Here is a 14,947-nt window from a genome sequence, read left to right on the forward strand (position 1 = left end):
AGGATTGGTTCCTATTGTGCATTGCCTAATATTTTCTCCAGCATAGCTCCAAAGGCCTCACGGCTCCAGCCCTTCCCCTGGGGAGATGATTCCACAGCCTGATAAGTTTTGCTGCCAGGAAGTGTTTCCCAACAGCCAGCCTTCACTTTGCGACGCTTCATCTCCTTTCTCCTCAATCTTCCCCCTCTCTCTTGTCCCATGCTAAACCCCTGACAGTGCCTACAGAACGTGCCCACCGTTCAGGGAGTAAAACCTGGGGCAGAGTCCTGGGTGCAGCATAGCCCCCCAGAACCAGCAGTGCTTTGCCTCCGTTCTGGTTCAGGCTACTGTAGTGACCCTTGTGCAGGGTGCAGGTGGGCAAATTAGCTGCGCTGGGAGGCAGAGCTAATTCATTTCAGCACAGTGCATGAATATGATCCTTTTCTTTTCCCCAGAGGCACCCCACAGTTACATCTCAGGTTAGAAGCAGCATATCCATGTTCATCTGGTACTGCATCTGCACTAGTTAGCAACATATCTGTGTTCACCTGGCACTGCATCTTCATGGTACTAAAATAGCTGGGTTTGCTTGGTGCTGAGATACAGAGCTAATTATCCAGCTTTGGTGCAGCTCTATCAATTCCAGCTCAGGAGATGACCCATGAAATAGAAGTAGGGGAGCCATGTTCCTGTGCTTCAGAAAAAAACAAGACCAGGGCTGGGGCTTACCTTTGGTGGGGAGGACCCTAACTTTATTAGACAACTAGCCAATTGCCATCAAGAATGATGGGGGGGCCAGGATGGAGCCCCGTGTCCCCCCCTGCATCCAGGCCTGCTCCCCCCTTCCCTCCTACTGCTTGGGGTCCAGGCCCATCCCTGCCTTCCCCTCACCGCCCAGCAGTGGGGGGAGGGGAGGAGCCGGCTGGGCCCAATGCAGGGGGGGACTGGGCCCGAGGATGGGGAGAAGCCAGACTGTCACGGCAGGGGGAGCAGCAGGCTGCAGCCGCCCCAACGGTGGTGGGAAAACAGGAGGAGAAGGCTTGGGGGTGACGCGGGAGAGAGGGTGATATGGAGGAGGAGGTCCACTCCTCCCCTCCCCCAGCTGCTGCCATGTTGGGCCGGGCCCACTCTTCCCCTGCCCCTGCTGCCACCGCCACAGCGCGCCCACTATTCCTCCCACCACCGTTGCGTTGGGCCCTGCAGGTGGTGACAACGGAAGGGGGAAGAGCAGACCGAGGCCAGCGCTGGTGGCCTCGCCCCTCCAGTGGCATCCCAACCCTGTTCCCTGCAAGGAGCAGGGCGGGGGGGTGAGGCTAGCACTGCTGACCTTGCCCCCCTGTTCCATCCACTCGGTTGCCTCCTGCCTCCAGGGAGCAGGGTGAGGCCTTGCCCCCCCTGCACCCCCACCATCATGGTAATGCTCCACTGCACGCCAGCTCCTGTTCAAACCCTTGTTCAAACTCTGATTGGCTGCTTGTCAGTCAATCAGAGTGTGAATAAAGTGCTATGGACAGACAGACATTCAGACAGACTAAGGCTTTTATAATATCTGAAAGATGCTGCTGTTTGCTCAGGACTGTCCAACCAATGCCCCATGGACCACATCCAGCCACAAGGAGTAAACTCATGGACTCCAGGAGTGCATATACACATACCAACTTTTTGACAGTTAACTTGACTTAACTTTTTAAAGGCAATTTAACTGCCAGAGCATGCACACATATATGGAGCAGAGTTGATAATTTACCTCTGAGGTGTATTATCTTAAGGTGCGTTAAGTTGACTCAAAGTTGACTTCAGGTACATGTGTATGCTAAGTTGACTTACCTTAACACTGGCCACGGGCCACTGCAAGGGAGGGCTCACAAAATGATTGCCACCATGTCAAGGAGCTATACGTGTGTACACGCTGATGTGGCTTAACATAAGTTGACTTAGACGTGTATACGCATTCCAGGCTCCCCTGTTGCTTCTGTTACTACTGCTGGGATTTCCTCCATCTTCCACTTCCTGCCCCAGCCCCTGAAGGCAGGGGAACATGACCCAAGGGAGCCAGCAAGCCTGCAGCCCAAGGGATTTGGGGTCCCAGGGCTTCCCCGTGAGGCAAAACATGGGGAGCATGCAGACACCTTCACTATCTCAGTATCTTGTTGAGCTGTGATAGGTCAGGGAAAGGACATGGCTTTATTTCAGATCCTTCGCTGGATGAGTGCAAGAGCATTTCTGGCATGAACTCATTCCTGTGACTCAGACGTGCATGTCTGTGTATATCCCGGCCAGCACTCACTTGCTGACTTCACAGGGAGCAAATACAGAAGAGGCATGAGTGAAATCACTGAAAGACTGGAGCACGTGGTCCAGGAACCGTTTTAGTAGCCTTTGTGCCTTATGCATATTAGGAAAAGTAACTATTGCTGCCACTGGGTGTCAACAAAGGCCCCACTGTAGGGGTGAGTCACCTGCCACCTGAAGGCTTGCCAGGAGCAGCCTGATTCTGACTGGACCCAGCTGGGCCCCATTGCTCCATTGCCTACAGCTAAGCTTCAAGATCGAAGACCACTGCCTGCTTGTTTTTTTACAGATTTGTAGCTGTCTGTGACTTTGGTTTCTAGTCTTCAAGAGGTGCTTGACTCTGTTTTTTGGACTCTTAGCTTGATTACTCCAGCCAAGAGTCCTTTGCCCTCCTCTCCAGGTGTGTGACCTGACCATAGCCACTAGGGGACAAGGCCTGTGCCTGGGATCACAACAGCTTGGTGAGAATATTCTTGAGGTTTGGAAAACTTAGACCTATCACCCATGTAGCCAGGAGGTGTCATAGCCCCCAGGCCATGAGGTGGGCTGGGGGGATGGTGGTGCTTGTGCTCTCAGTTTGCATCTCCATGGGGCTGCATCTTGATGTCACTTCTACCAAACCCAGCATAGCCTCCCACACAACTCTGGTTTCAACATATCAGCTTTTTTCCAATGAAAAACATTTCAACAAAAAATCCAACCCTCGGAGTTGCTCTTGTGCTGAGCAGGGGTTTAACAGGAAATGTAGGTCTGACTAGAACAAAACTATGGCAAGATCTTACTCTGCTCAGCCCCAGGCAGCTGGAGATTCCTGTTTAGCCACCCCAAGAATAGCATGTAGCTCTTGAGGTGTCCATCTCTTAGCCAAGTCATGTCTGTCCAGCAGGCAGTTTTCATGGGAAATGGGGATAGAGAACAGCTACATCTTAAACAAACAGGAACTTCAAGGGAAGGAATGGAAAAAGCCAGCAACTTCTGTCTGGTGCAAAAGCCACAGAAACAGCATTAGAGACTAAAATGGGTTGGGCTAACAGTACTCCTAAGTATCCAGAGGGCAAGATAGTCAGCAGGCTAACTTCCAGGCTGCAATTTTCTGGTTTTGGGACAAGGGTCAGGGAAGACCGTGCCTTGCAGTTGGCTGACTAACCAACTGGGGGAAACAACTTCTCAGGGTGTCTAGCTCCAGAGCAGCTTTGGCATTGGTTTCCATGGTGCTTGTGATGGCACCACATCCCTATCCTCAAGGGGAAGGATGGAGATGTGAGCAAAAGCCAGGAGTTTGAGGGGAAGGATGGATAGGGCTCATCTTTTGTCAGACAGGACAGAGTAGCGAATTCTACCAGAAATAAATGGCAGGAATTTATGCAAACCAGAAACTTAAATCACCACTGCTATAAATATGCTGTCAGAGGGAGTCAGTAATTGTGTGTGGTGGTAGGGAGGTATTGTACTGTGGTCACAGGCTCCTGGGATTGCAGCTAATTAGGGTTGTGTTAGGTTGAGTACCAGCTGCAGTGTTCAATTAATTACAGATGAGCAGCAGCTGCCATCTGTTGTTGGGGAGACTGTGGGAGGAAAAGGGCAAAGAGAGGATGATGGATGACAGCCTAGGCCCTGCTAGAGGAGGGGTCTAGGCTACAGCCAGGGAGTGGTGACTCTGTCCCAGGACCAGGATGTTAGCTACTGCCCGTGGCCTTGCTCTGCCCTCAGTAAGTCACTGCCTGCTTTCATCCCCAGCCAGTGACATGGGGTGAGCTCTGCATCTGAGGTTTCTATCATATGCCATTACTAACCCTTTCACTGCAGAATTGCCCTGTGCTTCCAGCGTGGGATGACTGTATCTGCACCTTCCTTGTTTTACCAGGACTGAGGAAATCGCAGACACCATGGCTTGGAGAGCACTCAGCTGTTTGCTATTCTGTACTGAGAAAGGCAGAAGCTCTTAGGGGTGAACAAGGGGTAAGAGTTTGTATTAAGCTTTTACATGGGTAATTTTGGGTTGAAGGCAAGAAGACATTAGGTGGGGAGCTCTCTTACAGGACCACGGAAACTGCAGGAATGAAGGAGGCTGGGGACTGAAGCCCTCAATCTGGACAGTGGCTGGTAAACCAGTCAATGCAGCTTCTAGATCTTGGTCTGTTGGCTACAGGTTCAACCTCCAGAGACCAGACCTAGCCTGCAGTGGTCCCCGAGAAACTTTGCAACAACCCATGAGAGCTGGAGAAGCAGGATCTCTGGCTGGGCCCCTATATCCCTAACATTATTGCCTCCTTACCGCAAGGCTTCTTCTGGGTCAAAGGCTGTGCCAGGCAGTTTTGCTGGCCTAGTTAGTCACTGTGCAATCTCCTTTTTGCCAAAAGGCAAATTGGGATTCTATAGTCACTCACTGGAAAATGCAGGTTCAGAAGCAATAAAAGCCCCTTACCAGGGCATCAGCATCAATTCTGTTTCCTGTGCATTTTGATTTGTGTCACAGGAGCTCTCCTGCATTAATGGAGGGGCCCCAGGAGCTGGGCTGATGGGAGGCTCCGCAGCCCCTGTGTTGTCTGCTTTGTTTTCAGGTCCCAGGTGTGCAGTGTCCTGGGTCTCTGTCCCTTTCTACACATTAATTACGGAGAGACACCTAATAGTTGATACTACCAGTAATTCCTCTTGTGATGCAATGCAGGTAAGCTGGTACAAGCTGCTCAATGTTAGACAAGCAGCTAGCAGCAGAAATAGCCAAAATTTGCCAGTCAAGGGACAAGCTGCTTAGGGCTTCTTAACAGTTTGAGCATTATGGGCATCTACAAGGAAAGTGCACTGAGGAGAGCTCAGCCTTCAAAGTGGGGACCGAGCTGGTAGGCAGCAAGAAGGCAGATTTCCTGGTTGCCATGTGGGCGCCAGAATCTCAGTCTTTGGTCTTAGGTGAAAAAGATCCCTAGCATCTATGGTGGCAAAGAAAAGCTCTGAGAGTAAACCCAGTCAGCAACAGGAGCTCTGAGGCATGAACTAGCCCCTTCCCCGCTGGGAGGAGTTCATGCAGGAGTCAGTCCCCAGTAATAACAAACTAGATGTACATGGGAGGGTTTAGGGCTGTGGATTAGATGGGATCTAGGGTTTTTCTGATTCTTCTCCCAAACCTCAGGCAGTTCTTGGCAGGGACAGATCTGGAAACTGGAGCTCCTACCTCCTAGGTAAATGGAAAGACTCCGGGCTGTCTAGGAAGAGGAGAAATACCATCTTGCAAGCAAGTCCTACAGATTGCCCAAGAGCAAGGGTGGGAAAGACCTGAGACATGCCATGGCTCCTGGCTACCAGCAGGTGTCACCAGACTCATGCCTGGAGTCGAAACAGGAACTAAACCAGGCTCTGTCTCTTTGGCAGGGCTGCCAGGGCCATCTCCCTGCACCCAGCTGGGCAGACCCTGATGCACTCCCAGTTGCCTGTCCCCACTCTCATTCAAGTGCAGATGTTAGAAATCCTGGTTTACCTACTTCTGCTCTGTCACTGAAGGGGGCCAGCAGGAGGGATGCATAGCTGCGTCCAGTGCTGACCAAGGCAAAAGGATACAGCCAGGTCCAAGGTCAGATTCACTGGCACAGAAAGGTTGTTCTCGTGGGACTTTGGCTGCATCTGAACCCGACTGCAGGGAGACATGAGATTCTGGGGGCTCAGATTTGAGATTCTAGTTTCAGTCTCGGCTTAGTTTCCATCTCTGAAGTGAGCTTGGATTTGGGGGCAGGGACAGGAGAGGTTGCGTGTTTCCTGTGCAGCTTGCTAAAAAACAAAGGGGGAAGCTCTCTGTGGACTGAGCACCCCTGCATGTCTCTCCACTCCTAGTGGTGCCTTGAAGTTGCTTATTCTCATGGAGACCATTTAATCTCAGTTCCTAGACTGAGCTTTTGCCACCTATGATGAGACCCTTGGAGCATACATTCTCTTACATTGTTTGTGTAGCACCAGGCACAACTGGCCTCCTAGCCTGTGTGAGGCTTTCAGATGGTACCATAGTAGAAATGAGTAATAATGACAATGAAAATAATAGCAAATACTAATTAGAGAAATGCTGGGTTACAGCTAGAGCAATGGGTCTCAACCTTTTTTGTACCAGGACCCATTCATAAACACTGATGGCCAGTCCCAACCCAGTAAATAGTTTAAGTAGAAAACAGCCCCCTGGCTCTGCCAGTGTCCCTCACTCCCAACCCACAGCCCCACTGACACCCCTCACTCTTGACCCACTGCTTCCTGCCCCAAGGCCCCAGCCCCCCAGTGTGTGGGGCAAGGGGTGGTGGTGGGTGTTGGGCATGAGGCCCCTCATATTTGTGTTCCCTCAGTGGGCATGAGTCTGCAGCCCAGCCAGACTGGCATGGGCAGAAGCCATCTCCACAGCCCAGCAGGCAGGACCCAGTGCAGGAAGGCAGAATCGGGTGGCAAGACTCACTGCTGCCACCACCACTGGGACCCCTGTGCTAGCTGTGCCACTAGCAGTGCAAGGAGTAATGGGAGGGGTGGGGCCATGCAGCTCTCACCTCCTCCTGCTGCCAGCCGCTCACCTGCTGGGCTGTGGTTCAGTCCCACCACCATAGCCCTGTCACTGCCCCCACTGCTGCTCCCCTCACGCTTCCCACATTGCCTGCCACCCCACATCCCCTCCGGGGTAGACCCGCAGCCTGAGGAGAGTGGCAGTGGTGGCTGGGCTGTGGCAGTGGGGTAGAAAGTGAGTGGCTGGCAATGGGAGGAGATGACGGCAGTGTGCCGCCCACCCTGGTTACTTCTTGTGTTGCTGGCAGCACAGCCAGTGCAGAGGTATGAGTAGTGGTGGTACCAATGAGTCTCGCCACCCCACTCTGTCCTCCTGCTCTGGTTCTGCCTGCTGGACTGCAGAGGTGGCTCCTGCCCATGCTGGTCCAGCCAGGCTGCAGCCCCGTGTCCACTGCGGTTTCACAAATCTGGAGGGACGTGTGCTTCCCCATGCCTCCCTGACACGTCACCTATGTCCCTCCACCCCTTTCATATATTTTTGCAGCCCAGTTATGTGTTGCGACCCATGGGTTGAGAAACACCGAGCTAGAGAAATGTCAGGTGAGCAGGTTTGAAGAGAGGGGGCCTTTCACACCTTCACATAAATGAGTGACCAAACAGAAGTATTTTTTAGGCTTGTTTAACTTAGACAAGCCCTTGGAGGTCTGATGGAAAGACATCTCCAGGAGCAGCAGTGAGAATTCAGGATGGCCAATCTGAGGCATGTGTCCCCTCTGCACTGATGCACAGGCTTGCAGATACCAGAGAAGACATCCTCCTGCACCTGAGACTGGCCCAGTGGGGTTCCTTTCAGGTCCTCTGTCCCTCCACCCAGCCTGTGAGTTGAAAAAGACACATTTATCTTGTTTTTATCTGGAAAATAAGATCCTCTCTGCTGAATCCAGGCACTAGGAAACGAACGGAACTGTGAGCTACCTTCCCTGGCTGGACAATACTCCCATCTGATCTCTTCACTGTGGCTTTATGGGGTATTCATGTCAAACATGCTGCACAAATTTCAGATTTTTATGGTCCAACCTCAGAGCCTAAGGAACAGCTGCAGGCCTGAATCTTAGACCAAAACCTAAAGTAAGCCTGTCACATGCTAAGTGTTATGCACTTCCTTCCTTCACACCTGCTTGTAAGTACCACCCAGACCTTCCCACCCCAAGGTAACTGCCCCTTACATCCCTATAGAACAGGTCTTGGAGTCAAGTGCACTCTGCTCTCAATGAGCCCATAGAAAGATCACAGTTCAGATGTCTTCTTGACCTTGGCAGAAATAGCCTTGGCTAATCTACGGGCTAAGCAGCTCATCTGTGTGTAGTTAAAGAGATCACAATCCCCAGCAATGGGCAACATGTCCTGACAGCTAAAATCCTCTCAGCTGATGATAACCCTACAAAGATGCTTCTTTTCAGCCATTAGAGTCCTGAGGGTCATAGATGGGTCAGGTTTGGATGGAGCAAAGAATACGCAGGCAGCTAAGGCTGAAGATGAGCCTCACAAGTGCAGAGAGGTTATTGAGAGCTCTGGGACATAGGCATGGAGGGGTCACAGAAGCATCCAGGAGCACAGAGAGGTCTAACCATGCATCTGCTGGCTATGGTCAGCTGACCCTTGCATCTTCATTCAAAGGCATCTCTAATGCTGCAGCAGAAGTACTGAATGAAATGGAAGCAGAGCTGTTGGCAGCTTAGTTTTCCATTTGTGCAACACTGGGCTCCATTCCTGATCTGCTGCCCTTGGGGAGTCAGCTACATTGGGTGCCTGTAGATGTGCTCTGAGGCAGCTCCAGAGCAGACTCAATTAATCCAGTCTGCTGGGGCATGGTAATTACTGTGCTCCAGACAGCCTCCGTGTGTCATGTATCAGTATCTTCACGCTTCAAAATGGCAGCAGAGGCACTTTATTTAAAGCTCATTGAACAAATTTTAGTTCAAGTGCCCTCACTGCCATTTTGAAGCACAGAGGCGCTAATACACAAGACACTGAAGAACTTTAATTAGAGCAGATCTTGGAGCCACTCTAATTACATTCTCCCCCTGCCCCCTGCACCCCCGGAGCATGTGTAAAAGTGCCTATTCTGACCGCATCAACCGTGGGTTACACGGGGCAAAAATGGCAGAACAATAACATTAAATGCAAACAGTCAGATGGAGTGAGACTTAGAAATCTGCTGTTAGCACTAGAGCCCCATGGCGCTACTGGAGCACGGTATCACGGTAGAATAGCAGCACCAGGCTACTGGAATCAGGGCTACTTGAACAGGATGTCAGGGACTTGGGAGCAAAAGTTAATTTAAAGCAAGAGATTTCAAAGGTCTTGGAAAGCAAGCTGTGTCTTGGCTTGTTCCTGAGCGCAGCCCTTGTGCCTTGTACCTGCCAATGCCAGTATGACCAAAAGGCCTCAGTCCAAGTGGTTAGCTTGTGGTTGACTTGTGAACTGCACAAGCACAAATACAAGCTATGTATTGAAAATCTGCCCCACTGTCATTAGACCCCTCACAGAAAATACCTGCAACTTGAAATGATCGAGGGCTGGGCCTACAGCTTTGGCATTAAATCTCACAGTTGCCATTCTTCAGTCTGTGGGGAAATACAGTGATCACCAACTCTGGCTTAGATGTGTGCAGTGTAACACATAGTGTATGCTACACACAACTCTGAGACATATTGAGCATTAGGCTTCCAACCTTGAATATCTGACACTGGAATCCCACACCGCTGTTACTGTAGTTAATGGCTATATTGTGGTCTCTCCCAATAGCAGCACTGGCGTTTCATAGTAGTAAGGTGCAGATGTTCTTTGTTGCATGCAGACTTGCCAGCTATTCACAGATTTATTATCTTATCAGATAAATGGAAAGTTTAAACCATCTTAGTAGGTAGAACTTGCAGGATTTATACTTACCCCATGGAAGTTTAGCTTGCACTTGTGTTTTATCAGTGTTAAACTGTCCCATACTGGATGAACCTGGATGGGTTCTGACTATAGATCCTGAGACTATCCTTCTTGTAACTGGAATACTTGGCACAATGGAAAGCACCAACTCTGTTTATGCTCAGGGTGTCCACTCCGCACCAACTGCAGTCACCCATTTTGCTGTCTGGTACAATCCCAATGAAGTCAAAAGAGCTGCCTTGGTGAGAGAGGAGACTTTGGCCCATTCCCTGCATTTAGAGGCATCAGAAATGTTGCTTTATATTGCAAAATAATAGAAATCACTTCAAATGTTCCCTGAAAACAAAGCTTGTCCCACAAAGGGTTTTATTTCTGGAGTAGGAAGGGGGGCTTTGTTGCATTGCTGTTCTGTGGGTTTCAATAATGACCAGCAGCTCTGCAGCTTATCTGACTTTGATATTATGCTTGCCTGGAGGCCAAAGAAATTTGACCTTCCCTCCTCTCATGTTTTTTCCATACCACTGGCCCTCCTGCTCTTCAGGCACAGGCCATGCCACTCAGGTTGGCTGTGCTTGTCCTGAGACAGCACTGGGTGACAACCAGAGAGGAGGTGCTGCTAGGTACTACCTGAAATTTAGCACTAATAACTTCCTAATCATATAGTACCAGCTCCCCAAGGCTGGTGCTCCCTTCTCAGTGACTGGCCAATCAGGTTACATGCAGTTGTTAATCACTTCCAGGGGCACACAATGGCATGCCAGTCAGCTCCCTCTTGGCTCTGGAGTTTTGAGAAGTGTCTTAGGTCAAAGGATGTTGCCTTTCAGCAGGTTGCTAAGGCAGAAACTTCCGTCCCTCACAAGTGACTCAAGGGGATGCAGACCATGGATATACTAAGTGCTGAACTGGCCCCATTTTCATACCTGGGCTAGGAACAGACATTATACATAAACTGGTTTAAGTGATCAGAAATTGGTTTAAACCTGTAACAGAACAAACATTCAGTGCACATAAACCAGTTTGAAAATGGCTGAAACAAGTTTGAGATAAACCTGGTTGAATGTAGTATCAGACTTAGCTGATTTGGCTCAAACTGGCTTATGCAATGTCTGTCCCAGACCCCTTCCTGGTTTAAGTTAAATCAGAGTCCTCCAGCATCCCAGATGCTTTGTTAAGAGGGGCTCTGCTCTCTACTTCAGCCCCTACCCCTCTGCTCCCTGGCTGCAGCTCCAGGAGAGACTGCAGGCACAGCAGGGTCTGCCTGGCTTCCTCCTGTTCCTCCCCCACCACTCCTTGCTCAAGCAGGGATTACCCCCTCTGCCTTACACAGACACCTCTCAGCATTAGCTAGCATACCATGTGCTGGCTATAATCTGTGCTGTGGGAGACAGGTCAGTGTTGGTTTAGGGCTCTTTGGAGTTAATCAGTAGGTAGCTGGTAACGTCTGTCTCGTCCTTCCTTGGAAAAGTTGTTTAAGAAGAGATTGAACTAATGAGAGAGGCTGTTGTTTTCCTAATGGGCTGATAAACACTGAATTAGAAGTGATAAACACCATATTATCAACTCCCTGCTGGGCTGCTCAAGGGTGGGGGAACCCCACCCTAATCAAAGCATCCTGTGGGGCCTGGCCACACCCCCCCCAGCTCAGCTCTGTAGAAGGGAAGGGAGGATTGCTCTAGTGTCCCCCCAGCTTCTAGCCTGAGCCATTGCAGGCATGTGCTGGCATTTCTTCAGTCCAGAGGGAATGTCTGTTCAATTACAAACTGGTTCAGCCTAGACAGGTTAGACTAACCTGCAAAGATTGAATCAATTCAGGCTCAGGCTTTTTCAATGTCTGTCCCTAGCAGGCATGGCTAGTGAGGCAGTGGAGCTTCCCACGGGAGTGGGGGTTTGCAGCCAACCAGGAGTTAGGGGTGGGTGGGGGGAGGTTTGCAGCCAGCCCGGCACTCTGGCCAGTAGCAGAGACGCCCCAACCCTAACTGCCAGCTGCTGCAAACCCCTTCCCACCACTCCTGTGGGACAATCCACCTCCCCTCCCATCTGAGTTCACCAGCTGTGCCTGGTCCCTAGCCCTGACCAGCCAACATTCTCAGGGAGTTCCAGCTCCCACTATCTTTCTGGGCAGGCTAGTCTTCTTCCTCTTTGCAAGAGCTCATCCTGTTGTGAAGAGAAGGGGACAATGAAATATTGAGGAGCCAGGCAGGACTAGTCAGCCATCCCAAGCAGCTTCCTGCCAGGAAAGTGACTCCTCATGCACTTCTGTTTGGAAACTTGGTTTCATTCACATCTTCACCTTGAAACAAGGGCTCCCTCCATCCCCCCTTCCCTCTCTCCTTTGAGGTGCATAGACCCATGATGGCACCTACTGAACTCTGCTGATATAGTCTGGCAAAACTCCTGCTAGTCAGTTAGGACCAAATGAAGGAAGACTGCAGGGGGTGCTACTTTGTATCTAGGGCCTCTCATGAAGCAAATCCACTGTTACACATTGAAAAGTTTTCCATTTGCAGCAGAAAACCACTAATTAATAATGTGCTACTTAGAACAGTCACAGGCTGTTACAAAACCACCAGGGACAAGTGAGCCCCATTCTTCTGGGAGTGTGCTGCCACTGCCGTATGGCAGGGATCATTGGCTCAGCCACTCTGATGCTCCACTTCCCACTATGTCAGCAGGGATGAATGGCCCAGTTTGTTTGCTGTCCCCCATTTCAGTAACCCACAGTGCCTGCTGTTTCAGAAGAAGGTGAGACAGTCCATAATGCATGGAGTCAGTTGAACAACACTTCATCCCAGGACAGAAATAATTATTCCATCACCCCACTGCCAGCTCCCCTCACAGACTGCTACTTATGTCCATGCAGAGCTTAGCCATTCTAATCTCGCTGTCCATCTCTACTACATCTTCTAGGTGGTTATACAAACTAATCATCCAAATCCATACTTGAGCCCCTTTTAAATCCCACTGGATTATTTCCCTTTATTATTTCTTGTGGAGGTGAGCTGGGGTGAGACAGCTTTTCCAATTCTGAGACTACCAACAAGGTTCTGTTCTGCACCCTTCTGCCAAGGAGAGGGAACATGTGGCTTTTCTTCGCTGGGCCTGTTGGGATCTACTGTTCTTCCCCCCCCCCCCCCCAGTAACTTGAACGACTTCTGAGGCTGCTCTGAGTTAAAGCAGCCTTTCTCTGTTGCTTATGGTCTGCTCTGTGACCCATATTAGCCAAAGTTCAATGTGATCCAGCACCATCTCTTTCTAACCTCAGAATGACTCTAGGTTGGTAGCAATATAGGAAGGTGGGACAGGGCTGTTTCACCAGCCTAATGTTGGCAGGAAAATTCTACATACTGCTGCATTCTTTTGTCTGGGGCCCCTTCTGACCCCTTCACACTGTGAAAGTGGCATGGAGGGGCTGCAGCAAGGGTCAGAATTAGATCATAAATGGTTCAGCAGTTGCCATTGTGTAGTGAGTTGGACAAATCAGGTTAGTTTGTTGAGGCCTGTTTGTTCTGACATCCTTCCCTTACTAGCACCCCCCAGTCCTCCCCCGCTGCCCCTTGTGTGCTGAAGATTCTTGGCTTGGTGCAAGGGAATGTAATTACCCATATTACAGCATCCCCTCTGGCCCAGAGCCCTGTATGGCTTCTCCAAAGGTCACTGGAAGGCCAGCAGCACTGATTCCTCCTGCCACAGCAATGTCCCCAGGTAGAGACTCAGCTTCTGAGCAACTGTGAACTCTCATGGAGAATTTCAGGGAATTGTGTCATCCTCTCTCTCCTGGGGCAAAAGCTTTTGTTGTTCCTCTCTCTCTGTTTTTTTCTGCAAAATATATATGTATATATGTGCGTGCACGCACACACACACACATAATTCCAGCTCCAATGCTCTGCCAAGTGGGCCCTGTGGTTCACTTGGCAGATAAAAGCACACTAAAAACCCATTACGCAGTTTGTACTGCATATCCTCATGCCTGTGCACCGATCTCCCACCCATACCCCTACCCACTGCCTGAAAAAAGTCTATACTAGACCCCTCTTCACCTGCACAGGGCTCCTGTGTTTGAAATGAAGCAGCAGACCTCTACCTCACCTCAGACTAGGTTCACCTTTGGGAACAGGAAGGGTGTAAGGAAAAAACAAAGGCCAAAAAGTTATGTTTGTTTTGCTCTGACAACGTCTCCTGTCCTCAGATTGCTCCTCAGTCCTCCTCATTGTGTTAGCTTTGGAAACAGAGTTTCCTAATGACATAGTATAATTTTTGAAGAATTGTGGAAACAGCCTCCAAGCCCTGTGCCGGCTTCAGCTGTAACTTCAGCTGTCCAAAACCAAAGTATCCATCCTAATTACCATCACCTCTGGCCTTAAACCTACTCTTTCAATCTCTTTAATCTGCTTTCTCAGGGCTCCAGCCCACATTATTTATAGTCCACTCTTATTTACCAAGTCCTCCAGGTAATAAACTAATAGGATTCAAGCCTCAAAATACTTCCCAGGGAACACACACATCTCACATCCCCAGCAAAGCACTATTGGCAAGGCACTAGGGGAGGGGCTAGCAGGGAAGCATAAGAAGCCTCTGAACAGAGAGGAAGCCTCAGAATAACCTGACAAGAGAAGGGCCAGCAGAAGAGGTGAGATCTGAACACTCCCCTCACAGGTAAGACCTCTCTCTGCTGGAAGATCATTTTCTTTGAAAAAACTGGGAGATGGAGGGGCCAGTTCTGTCTCATCTGGGAGAAAGCCATTTGCACTGAATGGTTGGCTTGTGAGCTCTCTAGATGAGGATGGGGTGATGTTTTGGGTCTTATAAAGCACTGAGACAGAGTACTATTAATAATGAGTAGGTGCCAGGTGGGTGGGCTGCACTGTTATACCCTCAGACTGCAAAGGGGGAGTTGCCAGCCTGAACCTCTGAAGTCCTTCATAGACACTGGCTGCTGGATGGCAGAGAAACCAGAGAGCACAAGTGCCAATATGCTAGAGTAGGGGACACTCCCAACCTAAACAAGCTATGAGGCATTATCAGACTCTGGGGGGGACCCCTCCTCCTCTCAGAGTTGGGAGAAATAATGGAGAGACTTCACTCGTTTCATCTCTAAGCTTCTTTCTTCATTTTTTCCTCTAACTCTCTCTGCCAACAGGCTGTCAGAGCTGTGCCTTGTCTCCATCTTCCTGACAAGCCTACTAGGGCTGTGCAAAACAGCATCCTCCTGCTTCAACACTGGGACAGTGTTTTGTTTTGAGTTTCATTTTGTTTCAAAAGCACCGTT

At 50.1% G+C, this 14,947-nt stretch overlaps 1 protein-coding gene across 4 annotated transcripts in view; it reads left to right on the top strand.

Annotated features, from left to right (window-relative positions):
* The first annotated feature begins 3,977 nt into the window (after nt 1-3,977).
* Nucleotides 3,978-14,947, top strand: part of ARR3 (arrestin 3) — a 29,146-nt gene continuing 18,176 nt past the window's right edge. Inside the window, exons 1-2 of one of the 4 annotated variants that reach the window (XM_019536243.1) lie at nt 3,978-4,230; nt 4,833-4,939. The gene's annotated coding sequence lies outside the window, so the exon portion shown is untranslated. Of the gene's footprint in view, nt 4,231-4,807; nt 4,940-14,025; nt 14,335-14,947 lie in introns of those variants that run through there. The other 3 variants (XM_019536244.1, XM_019536242.1, XM_019536240.1) reach the window with 3 other exon arrangements.

This window comes from Crocodylus porosus, unplaced genomic scaffold, assembly GCF_001723895.1.
Source record: "Crocodylus porosus isolate Cpor-Errol unplaced genomic scaffold, CroPor_comp1, whole genome shotgun sequence".
Lineage (NCBI taxonomy): Eukaryota > Metazoa > Chordata > Crocodylia > Crocodylidae > Crocodylus > Crocodylus porosus.